General features: G+C 38.4%; 1 long non-coding RNA gene across 1 annotated transcript; it reads left to right on the top strand.

Moving 5' to 3' along the window:
• The first annotated feature begins 8,660 nt into the window (after positions 1-8,660).
• LOC106919407 (uncharacterized) lies at positions 8,661-15,633 on the top strand. Its single transcript, XR_001418616.2, has 2 exons — positions 8,661-12,784; positions 15,106-15,633. It is a non-coding gene; the product is annotated as an uncharacterized LOC106919407 (long non-coding RNA).
• Positions 15,634-16,330: the final 697 nt, after the last annotated feature.

Genomic DNA, 16,330 nt, shown 5'->3' with positions numbered 1-16,330 from the left:
CTGCCCGTGCAACTGTCCACTTGTCTCCACCCGTCTCCTGCAACGCCCTCCACCCCCACACCCGCCAAACACAAGCTCCTGGAGAAGTGCTGAGGCACTGCATGCCTAACACATCTCCTCTGGGCTGAAGCCAGACAAATGTCATGATGCTGTGATTAATCAGCACCACACAAGACAGCTTTAAGGGCGTTCTACCCAGTGAACATGACCTACAGCACACAGGTCAAAGGTCCCTCACCTTTTTCCCTTTCTGGTTAAAAATGTGCTTTGTGGCATAACCAGAGCTGAATATCTGGATCGTTTTGCACCAACAGAAAAACTGTGTATGGGGTTGACGTCTGGGGGGTAAAGTGTTTATGTTTCAACTTTAGATAATTCTGGAAGGGAGCAAGGAATATGGTTGATGTTTTGCTGAGCTGATGAGCCAGAGTATTTTATAATCAGATCATTGGATGACTTAAAATTAACAAATTAACAAGAAATTGTTTTTGAAGGTACAATGAACAAATTATTGTAAGACTATATATTGTAAGAATAACTAAATAAATACATTTCAGGACTGCTTTTACAGTCCTGATATAGCTTCATTATTTTTTAAATTTTCTTTATCTCTCTCTTTTCCCCTGATTAATTTACAATTATTTTAAGACATGTTTTTAACCTGGTGCAATAAAATGGATTTTTCAATGATTAAGGCAACCTTGGAATTTTGTCCCACATCTACTTTGTCCAAATTGAATAATTTATTTGACGCAATACCTTAGATGAGTTATTTTGTGTTCCTAAAATTTTGCAATAAATAGCTGTACATGAGATGAGAATGACATAGAATTATATATATGTAAACATGTACTCCCTCCATTTTTGAGGTTAAGGAAAAGATAAAAATGTTCCAAATTCTGACAATTTGGTGTCTTTGAATTTAGACTGAGAAAATCCTAAGTTTAAGAAACTTAAGATGGTGTTTGGTTGCCTCAGCAAGTGCAATGTCCAATTTATGAGCTTTCACAAACCATGGAAATACAAACAAGTCAAGATTTCCATTTTGGATATCTTCTATATGTGTAATTGGACCTTTTTAAAAATCTACTTTATCTTAAAAATAATTGACTGTGTCTAATGTCTGGGTTTGCAGATTCTTTCTATGTTACAACAGAGAGAGGCTTCCTGTGGTAGGGGCCCAAAGCAAAGCTTCACACCTACCGTTGGCTAACCTCACCAGGCTGTGACAACAAGAAGGGCACTGGAGTTAACATTTAGATAACGGATGTGTGTACTGCTTTCGATTTCCATTCCTGGTGACAGAGAATCTTGGGAACACATTACGGGTTGTGTGTGAGGGGAGCCTGTGCAATCCCATGTTTCCTGCATCTCAGGGGTGATGTGGAGGAACATCGAAATTCCTCATTCTGCTGTTTTCTGAGGCATGGCCAGCCCTCTGTCAGCTTTTACTAACCGGATGCATCCGAAGCCGGTGCCGAGGCTGAAGGCGGGGGGATATTGCCTGCTGTGTAGCTGTCGACTTGTTTCTTATTGCATGCCAGTGTTGGGGAGGGCGGCAAGTGTGCTGTGTGTACGTGTGAATGCCGATGTTGGAGGTTAGGAGGTTGTCAGCCTGTCTTTGTGTCTAAAATGCATATGGCGGGACATGCTTTGAATAAAGGAGAGTGTATCATCCTCCACAAACCCTCTGGAACACTCATACCTGACTTTTGGCATCAGTCTCTGCCATGCAGTAGGCAAGCAAGCTCTGCCTGGTTATCATTCCTTCACATACACCTGGTTAATGACATACAGAGGCATGTGTGTGGAGGATTATGTGTTGGGGACAGACAACCATAAATCAAGAGAAAAGAGTTTCTGATGTGAGCTTTTTCCACTCGGGTTTTATTCGATTGTGTGTGTGGATCTAGCTGCGTGTGTGTGAGTGTGATCTCTTCCGTCCTGTTAAATTTGTGTCTTTGTGCTACTTTGCAATCTCATCTCCATCCAAAACTCCTGCAGGCCCCGTGCTTCATTACTACGCAGTTGCAATAAAACCCACAGTAATTAAAGGGGATCTGGTTGTAATTGCCTCAGTGAATCAACTTAATCAGCACCTGTGCTCACAGTCGTCGTAATAGTCCAATCTAACCTTTTAATACCTCAGAAATTAGAACTGTAAAAAATTATACACATGATAATCATTCTGTATTTTGAAACTCTTGAGTGGACAATGATTCGACTATTGGCCAAGACAAATACTAAAGCTTCGCCATGCTGTGTGAGCAAGTCTGTTCACATTGAAAGTATGCAAAGAATTATTAAATTTTTTTTAAATTCTTTACAATACAGCAGGGATAACTGCAGTAGTGATAAAATGGACATGTGTAAATCTTTTGCAATATTTAGGTTTTGACATGGTGCAGTCTCCTAGTGAGGATATTCCAAAAGATCTAATGAGTTGAATGTGAGGGTCTGAACTTGCATAGGAAAAGCAATTAAAGCATTTAAAATTTTAGAAGCAAAAAATAGACTAAAAATACATCTAAAATTAGTTTTTGATACAGTTTATTATGATTGTGCAATGCCTTTTTTACTTGAAGTTTTAGATTTTAGTGTTCTTTCACCAACATTAACTCTGTCCCCTACTGATAATACAGTAATAAAAATCTGAAGTTTCAACAGATTAACCTTTTTTTTTTTAAGTTAAAATTTGAATCTAAAACTGGGTCAAGATCAAAGTAAGCAATGTAATTTTCTTCACCTTTTATAAAAATATCAACATTAGAAAATTGCACCACTTAGAAAAAGACATACACCTTATCAGATGGAACTAGTTACTCTGGTCTCTACTTATCAAGTGGCATCCTGTAAATTCAAGGGTCACCCATTTAGTATAACAAAACTAAATGTGATTTGTTACATTATTTTTTTTTAAATCGAATAAATTAGTTACAATACTATTACATGTTAAATGGAGCAGCTTGTCATTTTAACCAGTTGTATTTTTAAAATCACCTGTCCAAACCTGATGATATGATTTAAAAAAAAGTTCCATTTTGGTCTCACCTACCGAGAGCGCCTGCTTTGACATGTTTGCTGTTTGCGTAACATGACTTCTTACAACTTCAGAAAAGATCTGCATAAAAGCACAGAACTGCGCTAACGTACCAGATGTTGCACAAAACAGTTATGTACGGTAGTCTCATTTCTATGGTGTTATTTACTATAATAGTTTTGCACAACAATTTAGATGTGAAACACCCAGCATACACTGTTCAAGAAGAAGAAGAAGAAGAAAAAAATCAGGGATAACGACACAGCTAAAATCATGAATAAATTAGCACACCCATTACTCTCGCACCACTGGGCCCATGGCCTTATTGAAATATAGGTCTTTTCAACACATATACCTAATATACTAAAAAAGAACATTTAAAATGATTCAGTGGCTTGTGTGAACACATTAATTTTCAGTACTAAAAATATATTTTTAAGCAGGTTTTGAGCCCTTCTTCTTCCTTGTGTGGAATGCATAATAGATTCCCGTGTAATCCATTATGGCTGCTGAGGAAACGGGAGATAAAGAGTCATCGGCAGCACCCACCCGGGGTTGTTCTTCTTTAAATGAAGTTTTAATAAAGAACGACAGAAAGGCTGTACAAGGTCAATTATCAGACTTTGCCCACCCACTGAAGCCCTTCTCAGATCCTTGTGCTTAGTGCACCGTAATGCCTGTCCGTCATAGCCTGCTGATCTACATGTAAAAATGTCAGACGACCAGATGAAGGCTGAACCTATCTATCCAAAACCTCTGTCAGAGTGCGTTTACTGTTGACTATTTTTCGTCCTGACTGGCACATAAGGTCACCACTGTCACAGACTGGCAAATCAGGAGAGCTGACTGTGGTCGATGTTCATTTGTCAGCGCCCTCGTTGGGGGGGATATCTCTTTATGCATCAAGAATACGTTAAAAGTCACTGGGGGCACAAGTGGAGATATTAATTTTGTGTGTCTGGCTGCTCATTCAGCGTTGAAAGTTGAAAGGTCCCCCCTCCAAGCCCTCTCAAGCTGTGAGGTGGATTTAATGTACATGGTGCTTATGAATATACTTATGTATTCATTTGAGCAATAATCGCCAGGCTGGGTTCCACACAGAAAAACAAACTGCCTAGCTTCCGGCAGCCATTTTAATTAAATGCCATGGATTGTCAAATTTATTGATCTCCCTCCCCTCCCCTGACACAACCCTGAAGGATGTCCTGTGCCATTTCCATATCTTTAGTGGGTTTTCCTGCTAATGCGAGATGAGGGATGAAAGGAGATGGAGGTCTGCTCGGCTAAATTAGGCCTGGCTCCCACAGCTTGGAGCGAAGGGAGGGAGGCGAGGTGAAAATGGATGTAGATAGGCTAAAGTGGGGTTGCACATGTCCTGAGGCGATAGCCTGGGAGCTGCAGCAAGGCCTCACTCTCAATCCTGCTCTCTCAGAGCAGATCTGTGTGCAGATGGGTGTCTGACAGGCCTACAGCTGTTCTCCTAATTGTTCATTAAGTGTTCTATTGATTCCCTTATTTCAAATACATGTGTCTTTCAGCCGCTGCTCTCCATGTGATGTGGCAGGCATGCATGCCACGCACACATATTCACACGTGCACACCGACACGCGCATTCCTGGCTTGGCCAAGATGACAGGGCTGGCTGATGCCGAAAATGTGAACTGCCACTTCTAATCCAGGATTCCTCTCTCAGTGGGGTCCGGCAGGGCCTCGGAAGCAGAACCTCATTCAACGTACCAGGCTTTTATTTTCCAAACTTTTAGCATCAATCAATTAGAGTGCTGGCAGCAGCGTAGAAAAAATGTTTAATTCCTTGTTAAGCGGCAGCAGCCTCAGATTGCACCTGGCTGATAAGGGAGTTTTCGTGAGTCTATTAGGTCCGGGTACTCTTGCCTGATTACTCTGAGAGTGTGCAAGCTTTATTTAGGTAAAAAATGATCAAGCAAAAAGAGGGAGAGAGGAGACGAGAAGGGAGAATACAAGAGGAGTCAAGAAGTTGGAGAGGAAAAAGGCTGCAGAAAGGATTAGACAGTCGACAACACCTTCACGTTTGAGCAACTTTTATCAGCTGGGGCAATCTCCAGCTTTCAGACTGATTCTCAGCTAATCTGCTTCCAGAGTTACTAAAAACAAAAAGCTATGCTTAGACAAGTGTTTTGGCACAAAAACTATTGGTCTGAAAAGTTGTATAAATAGATTGTGTTAAGCAATACATTTGTCCATACTCTGGGTCGAATGCATGGAAGCATCTAATCTTTTTACTCATCCTTTAAATTAGCTATGCAGACTTTAAATACCCTGGTGTGCAGTGCTGGTAGGAATGTCATTTACACTCATCATTTGCATGAATAACATTAAGTTGATTTAAAAATACATTTTTACTATTGTTTTTTAAATAAACATCCATTCACTGTCTACACCTGCTTGCAGATGTCAGTGGTCAAAAGGTGGGGTACGCCATGGACAGGTCACCAGTCTGTCAAAGAGACACACAGCACAACCAATCAACTTTAAAGGGAGACAGTTTCTCCTGTTCTGTTCAAGTTGAGCCAACTAGAACACGTGCGGGTAAAGGCAATTTGTTCCAATGCTTTTGTGGTTTTCTAGAAAGAATAGTATTATGTAGAACGGTCAGAGATAAAGGGAGAAAATTCACCAGGCAAACTGTAACCATTTCTCTTTTTCCCACTCTGCTCTTTGCCTTACAATTTGGCTTTCAAATTGGACTTAGCGCTTCAGTGGGTCAAGTCATATACTTCCAGCCTGGGTGGTCGTCTCCATTTCCAGAGCAAAGAAATTCCATTGGCATTCCTGCGTTGAGTAGAGTGATAATGTTCTCTGTAAAACACAATCATTCACCTCCCTTCTCGCCGTTGTATAAGGCGTGAGGACCCCCCCAATCAATACCGGCTGGCTGGGTGACTTATCATCGCTGCCTGGACGCAAAGCTGAAGAGAGTGCTGGGCAGCAGACAGTGGGCTGCATTCTGATGCAGACATGAGCCAACACCTGGTAGCTGTGTCAGTGACCGATATGTTATAAACCTGTCGTACAATAGATCTGCTGCTTGTATAATTAAAACAGAAGACAAAAATGATGCAATTTTACAAAAAAATACATGTTTACAAATAAATCTGAAGTGTGGTGTAGGCTGATGACGGCAATGGAGAGGCTAATGAAAGCATGCCTAACTTGATCATCTGCTTTATTAGATACATGCTGTTTTTCTTGAAATAAAACTACCAAGAAATTGGTTGACATAAAATATTTTATGCAATGCAAGAGGGTGTAAGAACACATCTTCCCACTTGACTGGGAAAATGACACATGCAGGCACAACAGTTTAAAAGTTTAGATTAGAGCACATCAGTGTGTGAAGTTAGACCAGAAACTCCAGACCAAAATTCAATTAAGGTTCTGTGGCAAGACAACTGTTCTTTATCCAGTCACCTCCACCCCCAAAAAATTGTGTTGCAGCAAGAGGTGGTTCTACAAAGTATTTATTATATGACACATTTTTTTATATTTTGTATTTCTACACAGTTGAAAGCCATATTTAATTTAACCCCTGCTTCAAAGTTATACAAATCTTTGCATTGGTCTGTGCTGTATAATCAAAAGTAATTGTGTTTGTAACATGAAAAAATGTGAACAATTTCAAGGGCTGTAATTTCTTTTACATGGTACTGTGTACAGTTATTTTTCAATCATCCATTTTTCAATCAGTAGCATTGTGGGAATATTATATATCTTCAGGTATGTCACCCTCTACAGTATGCAATCACAGACTCTGCCTGTAACTCCAGTGCAGGTTCCTTTGGGAGACATCTTTCCTACCTGCCCTAAAAAAATAACCTTGTTTTTACCTCTGAGCTAATTTGTAAACATTTTCGAGATGACCAGCTGCCTGCAGACTCCCTGGGATTGTTTGAAACATTTCAACCCATTAATTGAAAAAAGTTAATAGCCCACCACTAAATATGCATCTGAGATTGTTAAATCTTGCCAAGCATGGCGAACACATGTTTAAATGGTTGACTCAATGATCGGCAAATGCCTGCCTACCTTTTTTCGCTTTTATCTTGCTGTGTGATGACATTTTCATAAGGAAAAATTGTAGTTCATGTTTAATCTTTAGAGTGATTGATTTACAGTGGTAGGATCTGTTTTTTTTATGTCCCATCTGGACAACACCAGATAAGCAATTTACCTTGTAAGCTTAGGACACTTGCAGACTGAAGATGAACCAGCTGAATTTTAAGTTGGCTGAGTGTTTACTAACATTTCATTTACTATGGGTCATCTGGTGAATAAATGGGCTGGAGGGATGCTGTTTGGAATTGTCTTTAACTTTGCTGATGTCTGCTGCTGAGAGAGCCCGTTAATGGTCTCTAATTGGGTTAGTGAAGAGAACGTGTTGACATTTCTTATGTGCTAACAGTCCAGGGTTTTGCTTCAGCCATTATGCTAATTCGACCATTATATATCTAGGGGTATTAATGAGACTGACACAAGCGATGTTGCAGGTAAAAGACAGTGAAATGGTCTGTAAACAGACAGAATTGATTCCAAGGCCGAAGCAATTGTCACCAGGCTGCACTGAGATGAACAGATTCCCTCCTCCTTTTCCTTTCAGCTCTTCTCTCTGTTCCTCCTCCTCTTCCTCCTGTTTCTTCTCTTCTTCTTCCCTCCACACCCCGTTTGCTCCTCCAGCCTTGTCCAGCCTTCCAAATAGTCTCTGACAGCATTCAGCAGAATCTGTCAAGGCCATCAAAAAGGTACCCAAACACAGCGTGAAGTGCCGTCTGCTTACAAAAATGAGACTTGATCAGAATCAATACAGTTTACCCCTCTTGCCCAACACCAGAGCACATCCATCCACCAGCACAGAATCAGTTACACTGTTACTACTGATCTTCAGGATGCCGGCTCTAAAAGCATTGCCTCTGAACAGAGGTGGGTAGAATACCCAAAAATTATATTAAAGTAAAAGTAATGTTACTTCAACACATTTTTATTTGTTTTTATTCAAGTAAAAGTAAAAAGTAGTCATCTGAGTAATTACTCATATTTGATCAGAACATCTGATCAAAATTTTAAAATTGATGCAGTCAGACAGACAAAAAGCATCTTTTCCAACTCTTTTTTTATGCAAAACCTTTGAAACTAATACTTACAGTAGCATATGTTAAAACAGGTTAAAGTTCCAGCTTCAATGCAGTGTTTACTGTATCTTCTTGATCTGCACATGGCACATACAGCTCAGCAAATGGAAAAAAAACCCATTAAAACCACAAAGCTTTTGTAAAAATAAAACTGCTCAGCAGATACAAATAAGTTTGATTGCAGTAATGCCAAAAAAATCCTTTTTCTTGTTTTTTGAGAAGGGTATAAATCCTCAATATACTTTGATATGCCAATGCATATACAGTATAAACACAGGGCATTTGCCATTTTATTATTTTAAGATCAAACTTTGAAACTATACGTTACTCCTAATTCAGATTTTTAGAAACAAATTACATTTTTTCTTTTTAATTTGAAATAAGATATTTCAGGTAAATGTCTAAGTAAAGTGAACATGTCAGTTTGTTGTGTTCAAACTGTCTTTGTGCTAAGATCTAAAAATCTAATTATATCCTCATTTTGAAACCCCAGATATTTTGTATATGAGGTAACCTAACAACATGGAGGAGTTGACCATTGCATATCAAGTTAATATCTTATCTGGTCATCCTCAAAGAGTGAAAACCAGGCTACTATGAAGTAACTGAATTATATTACCATCAACTCTAGATTTCTTTACTGTTCTAAAATCTGCTGAAACTACAGAGCCATCATTTAAATGCTGTCGCTTGAACAGTGATGAAAGTACAAAGTGAAAGCCCAACTGTACCTGCTTTTTTTTTTTTTTTTTTTTCATTATATAATCATTTGCAAGCCGCAGGGGTGTGCGTGGTTATCTCTCAATGGTGCAGGAGTTGACAGGGATATCAAATAAGACCTTGATAACAAGATCTGAACACAAATAAGAAGCAAATAATTATCAGCCTTCAGATGATGGGGTCAGGAGGAGGTGCTGCTTAATAAATCTTCTGGCTTCATGCAGAAAAAAATTCAGTTTTTCACTATTTTTTGCGATGGGGTTTGAATACGAAGCAGAGGCTAATAAAAGATTGGCCTGTCATAATGAATCAAGAGAGCCTGTGTCAAGTAGGCAGTGTGAGTCCATTCTCTCACATATCCATCTACTGAACAAGCCTCCCTGTGCCTGTGTGGCTGGAGAAAAAAAGACCAGTTGACACCCTATTTGGCTGTCTCTCCACTGAAATTAACATTAAGCCTGGGAGAAAGAGAGACAGTGTTTGGCACAGCATGGCTTCATTTTCTCCCGGAGTGAACACCAGGGCCCAAAGGGACACCAAGACAGATTTGCATGCCACTTGCTATTCTCTCCTTCCTGCTGCAAATTTATTATTGTGGCAAGTTGCTTCCCCAACAGCAACTTAGAGGACTTTTCAAATCTAAATGGTATCTGCAGGCGGTCAGGAGACATATAGAAATGCCTGGCGCGCACACACAAAGATAGGGGAAAAACTGCATCAAAAAAGTAATCATGGAGATCAGAATACAGCTGTCAGCAGTGCCAAGCAGAGAGTGATGCCTCTGATGAAGTTTAGGAAACGAGGAAACTTTTCACACAGAACTTTGTTGCTTCAGATTAAGTCGAAAAGTAGAACTATAATTGTGGTTCGGAGGGCTAACATTACCTACTTTGCAAAACTGTTGATAACCTTTGAACTTCTTTTGGTAAATGCAAGATTCAGTTCATTTTGGTTGGATTTTGTGTACTAGACTGACAGTGAGTATGAAGTGGAAGGATAATCATACACTGTTTTTATAAGAAAGGTTTGCATTTCTGTTTAGTTCTTTTAATGTCATATCACTAAATGCAGTCATGTAATTGGTTTTAAATATCACCTCGTCAGTGAAATAAGTCCAGTTGTTTCATTTAACCTTAGCATAGATACTGTTCTAATTAAGATTTTTTCTTTTCTTCTTCAGGGAGAGTGAAGATTTTGGATGGGGCTGAATTCAGGCAATCCAGGAAAAAGAAAAGCTACAATAGACTTGAGGAGGTTCACCTTAGACCAGGACAAATACCCTCAACATACAACCAGAGCCATAATGAACCAGTTCAAATCATAGTTATGTGTTAGAAGGATCCAGTTAAGGTCAACGATTTAATTCACTAAATGTGCAAAACTTTTAAAGACATACCTCAAAAGACTTATAGTTGTAATTACAATGGAAGGTTCTGGTACTTGTTGACTGAAGGGAACTTAACACAAATGTATGTCAAACTCAAGATGATTCAGTATAGTTCTCTAAATACTCCATACTAGAACAGGAACAGATTACAATGGACCCAGGCATATTCACATTTCAATATTTACAGAGTTGCCACTTCAAAGTATTTGCCGATATTTTTTTCTAAAAATATAAAGACAAACTACACCTCAGCTGGAATACCTAGGTGCAATGCTTGTTGACATGCCATTGACTGCCGTTTGCAAAGCAGCCAATCTAGGCGAACCATTCATTTTCCTTGCTGCTGATTGGCTGAAACCCTGAAAGTAGAGATAAGGAAGACAGCAGATTTTAGCTGCTGTGGTAGTGCTAAGATGGTTTCCACTTTCCATATTAATCCATGTTATGGTATATTTGGTGTTTGAACTAGTAAAATAAGCAGTTATAAACGTTTTATAGAGGGTTTGAATTATTCATGGCTATGGTCATTCAAAGACAGCAACGGTCCCTGAACCCTGCAAATACCACAAGTCCACTGTAGTTTGCTATGAGCTAAAATCCATCCAATAGAAAAGTAATGACACTGTAAAGATTTGCAAATATATTTGCCTGAACAAATATGTTTACAAACATTTGTTGTTTAAGTTGTTTTAAAGGAGCAGAAATGAGCTCATAAAACTATGAGAATGCACAGATAAATAGTCAACTTGAGGCACGATGTTAGGCAGCAGAAAGCTGGAGTTGAACCCACAAGTTATGAGTTACAAGATGCACAGTTGCACCTCAAATGCACCACAAAACATCCCGTTGTATCAGGAATATTTGTAAAGTTCAGGAACAGAAACTGAGATAATCTTATAGTTCCTTTATGTTGCATTCAAACCTTTCGTCTACATAATCTTTTTTTCTCTCTTTCAGATGTTGTAGTAAGACAAATTTAATTGTAATCATTTAAAATTTGATTTGGCAATGTGACCTAACATACTTTGTACTAGAACAGCATTGGTATTTTCCAGGAAAAGTCTGATTGGTGCATCCGCAGTAAAAACAGACCTGATGTTTGACTGCTTAAGCAGGACACAACATCCAACACTGTGAGCCTCTGTTGACCTGTGCTGAAAGATGCTCGGAGGTCATGAAACAACCGGATGAAGAAATATGGTTGAAGTCAAGGTCACTGGCGCCAATTACCTTTCCCCTGTCCCCTACAAATGAGTATCATTCACCTGATTATCTATTATCATGTTATTGGACGTAAATTTAACAAGCTGTTGAGAGGACTGGAAAATCAATACCTTTTAAATGCTGTTTATGCGTGATTAACGGTTAATATCCTCACAAATTATTTAATATAATAAGGTCATTTGTCTTTCACATGAGCCTGAAACCCTGCAAAGAATAATAGAATAATAAATGAGGACACTACTGAAGAGGAGATTTCTGATGCTTTCTCCAGCTCCATTTTATTACCCATATCCTCTTAACAGCTACAAAGCTGCACTATGGTTATTTTATGCAAGTCATAAAATTAGGCTGAGATGGAATTAGCAGACTCGGGGCTCTTTATAGGTCAAGCCGGTAGTTTATGAGCCCACGACTCCCTAGCACTATTGTCAGGAGGCTAGTTAGAGGGGTCTTTAAGCATGATTTAATATGTCCCTGCCTTGGAAAATAGTTAAATAGCTAATTAAATGGAGGAGTTAATTTACATATTAATTGACCTTCCAGTAATATTTATATTGATGCCTACATGAGGATCCCTTGTCTTCATTGCCTTTCATCATAGTTAGTTTGAGCAAATATGGTGTAACTTTTTTTGTTTAAACTCAAGTTTCTTTTTATTGTCGCCAGAGAGGAGCTGTGTACTCCCCGTCAGAGCCAGCTGGGGTTTTGTGCATGGCGGGCTCCTTTTGTTGGCAGATAATGGAAGAAGCCCCATAAACAGAGATGGGAAGTGCTCCGGGGGGCCAGTGGAGGAGCTGGAGGACGGTGCCTGTGTCAAAACTGCTCTTAATTATATCTCTAATCACCAGCCGACCTGCCAACAGAAAAGGACCCGGGGGCTTGACATTAGCCCAACCTGTACAGAATTAACACAACATTTCACCTGCTAAGCTTTTCCAAATAGGCACTGAGGCAAAGACACATACATGTGCACACGCACTGCTCAGCCAAGCTGCCTCTTCAGAGACATAAATCTGTTTATTTGCTGCTCTCCACACTAGCTATTATACTCCAGAAGAGATTTGTGCTGCGTTTTCTATGATAATAATCTCTCTCCCTGATGTCGCCTCTGCATGTTGCATTGTCATGTTGATGTCCGCGCGGCCATCGAGGGGTAATGATGACGTGGATCAACGATGATAGATTGGAAGCACATTGTTTGTTTTCGACAGGGGGCGCGTCCATTCTGCGTGCCGTGTTGTTAGCATGGTAAGTGTGTCTTCCAGCCTATTATCTGCCTGATCATTTGTCACCAGCCTGTCTTCACTTTGTCTCCCACATTCTTTCTGGATAATGATCCCTCAAATGAATCTGCATATGAGGCCTACATTCAACAATGGCGATCATAAATCGGTTTTATAAACTTGAAATACGGCAACTTGGAGTAGTGCAGAAGTCGTAACAGAGAGTAACATGATTGACATTTTTAAAGCTAAAAATATTTAAGTATGTAAAACGACGTAAGGTGTTAAAACCTTATTTGTGCATGTTGTATTTCATCATCAATCCTCCAGAGGCTTAGTTTCCTGCTGATTTTGAAAATATGGCCGCCAGCCTGAACTCCCTGATCCAGCACCAAAAACCAGCAGCTGCCCAGCAAACCCATGCAGCCATCAGCAACACCTCAGGGCCATCAGCGCCCATCACTCACCAAGGCTAAATACCCTGTCAAAGGGTGCTGTGGCAGCAAATTGAATATTGTTATGATCCATAAAATGTTCTCATCAGCGCTCTGTGCATGCTCCTGTTGTTAACATGTTGATGTGAAACAGAACAGCTTGTGAGACAAGCTTAACATTAATTTGCCGGCAGAAAAAAATAGAGCTCCAGCAAAGACAAACATGCTTAATTCCTTTATTGATCAAATTTTGCTTAAAAATATACCAAAAGTAAAAAAAGAAAAAAGTGAATTCTAATTCAGTTTTTTTATGTGACCATATTCATGACAAATGTCATCTCATTTTACATCACAAGATACATTGATCCAATTAAATTACATTTACATGCTTTCAAATTTGGTCAAAAATAGGTTTCAGCACACTTTTAATACAATTACAGTGCATTTAGAAAGTAATCACAGTATTTCACTTTTTCCACATTTTATGTTAGCCTTTTTCCAAATTATATTAAATTAATCTCTTTCCACAAAATTATTACAAAAAATACCCCATTACGACAATGTGACGATATGTTTTGGAAAGTCATAGAAAACAGAAAACCAAGAAATCACATTCACATAAATGTTCACAACCTTTGACAGAAAGCTTAAATTGAGCTGTTTCTACTTTCCAGCTGTGGTAAAGTCAGTTGATTTGACTTGATTTGGGAAGTCCACACCTGTCTAATTAAGGTTCCCACAGTTGACAGTAAATGTCAGAGTGAAATACCAAGTATGAACTCAGATGAACCGTCTGTACAACAATCAGACAGGATTGGTCTGAGGCACAAAGCTGTGGCAGGATACAGAAATATTTCTTCTGCGTTGAAAGTCTCAATGAACTCAGCGGCCTCCATCATTCGTAAATGGGAGAAGTTTGGACCAACCCAGGTCTGAAAATGGCTGATGGATGTCTCCCATCCAACCTGATGGAGACTGAGAAAAACTGCAAAGAAGAATAGGAGAAACTGTCAAAAGATAAGTTGTGTGCTAAGATTGTGGCATCTTAGACTTGAGGGTGTAATTTCTGCCAAAGGTGGATCAACAAAGTCTTAATCAAAGGTTGTGAATATGTTGCATAAATGTGATCTGTCGGTTTTCTATTAATAAATGAGCAAAAAATCTGAAACATTTTTCAACATTGACATAATTTGGTGTTTGTGTGTAGAATTTTGAGGAAAAACAACTTAATGCAATTTGGAACGAGGTTTTAAAATAAAATGTAGAAAAAGTGAAGTGCTGAATATTTTCTGAGGCACTGTACAAAATCTAATTCAGATCCAGTCTTTCACAGTTCAATTCAATCCTGAACCCCGAATTTGTTGAGCTAAAAAAACACACTACCTTGTTCCAAGTCATATAAAGAAATAATATTGTCTTTGACTTTTTAAAATGTTTTCAGTTCATTTCTTAGATCTACATATATTTATTCAAAATCAATTCTGCCTGCATGGGGACGGCATATCCATTCACACCTGTTAATTGAACTCCAGTGTGTCATTCCACACACTGCCACCTACTGGACAGTTAGTGTGCAAAAGATCTTTTGACTGCTACATATTTTTTAAAATCATACGAGCAGCGTTATTAAAAAATACTTCAACAGCAGAAGAATCTAGAACAAAGAGTTGAATGAGGGATGAAGAGGTGAATTTATTTTTAGTACATTAAGCAATATTAAAAATAGTAAAAATATGTTACATTAGTAGCAATATTTTCATACAATGTATTGTTTTTAACTCAGTAGTATTATGAATTTGTTTTGCCACATATGTATTTCAAAGTCTAAATTCTTGTTGTTCCGAATCAGATAAGTGAAAAAATAAAAATAAGTTTATTTTTTTATATTTTTATTTCTCCTTTATTTGTACAGGTTGTCTCATTGAGGTCCAAGATGTCATTTACAAGAGAGACCTTAATATGTCCCACTACATCGACCAGCAGGACGAATAAAGACCAGGAGCTGAACAACTTAAATTCCTACTTTGTTTTCATATTTTTTTTGTGTGTGCAGATTTTTGTGTGTTGCCTCTTCTCTTGATATTCTCCTCAAAAACTTGCTGTTGGTTTTTTAAAGGCTAAAAGTTAGCTGGAGGCCGGTGTTGTGCATGGAGAGCCCGGGAGCTGCCAGCTGTGCTATGACTATAATCTACCCAGGCACTCCTTCCCATCCCAAGCCTTCGCCAGAGTGCAGCATTTCCAACTGAATAACTCTATAAAATGGACACCTGCCACGAGACCCTGCATGCATCACCAGTGCCAGAGTGCCAAGCACAATCGCCCAGCAGTCACGGCCAGTTGCGTGCTGATATATCAGATGTGATCCCAGAGAAAGGGTTGAGTGCACCCCACCAAATGTTAAAGTTATTTGTTCTTGTCATTAAACTAAACTTTATTGTGACCCTCTCTTCCTGTTATTGCACTACTAGCAATTCTGCTGGACTGAACTTTATCATTGCAGCTGTCTATGAATCTCAGAGACTTAACCACTGCAGATCACTGAGCTATAACTCCTTGTTGACCTCTTTGCTCTGGGCACAAAAAGAGCATAGAAGAAAAATAAGAAACAAAAATCTAAATAATTTTACACATTGCCATCTGATAAAAGAGTCTGATGAAATAAGTGAAGTTCATAAAAATAAATGGCTCTGGATGTTTGCATGGGTGTTCACAATTGCCTGATTAGCTTTATAGATGAAAAGAAAAACATTAAGAAAAACAGAGACTAAAGATGAAATGTATTCTAATAACGTTTTATGAAAGTAAATTTTAGACAGTTTGGGCAAGATTGAATGAAATATAAAGAAAGGGTAAACATAAAATAGCCACATTTACTGACATTTATTTTAGTTTTAATAAACAAACATTATATATTACTTTAACTTTAATTTTCTTTAACTTGAATTAATATGGAAATGCATTCTTGCATGCTTAAACTAACATTTTTATATAGATATAGAAGAAGAAATAAAGAAATGCATCTAAAAATAAAATTTAAATGACTATTAATTTGTGAATTAATAAATTAGTTTATTGCAAGTAAAAATATCTCTGTATCTGTGTATTATATATATATATATATATATATATATATATAT

The sequence above is a fragment of the Poecilia mexicana genome, unplaced genomic scaffold, assembly GCF_051168715.1.
Source record: "Poecilia mexicana isolate PSO_F unplaced genomic scaffold, ASM5116871v1 scaffold_4, whole genome shotgun sequence".
NCBI lineage: Eukaryota > Metazoa > Chordata > Actinopteri > Cyprinodontiformes > Poeciliidae > Poecilia > Poecilia mexicana.
The sequence above is the reverse complement of the archived record's forward strand: the minus strand, read 5'-3'. Positions and strand labels throughout refer to the sequence as shown.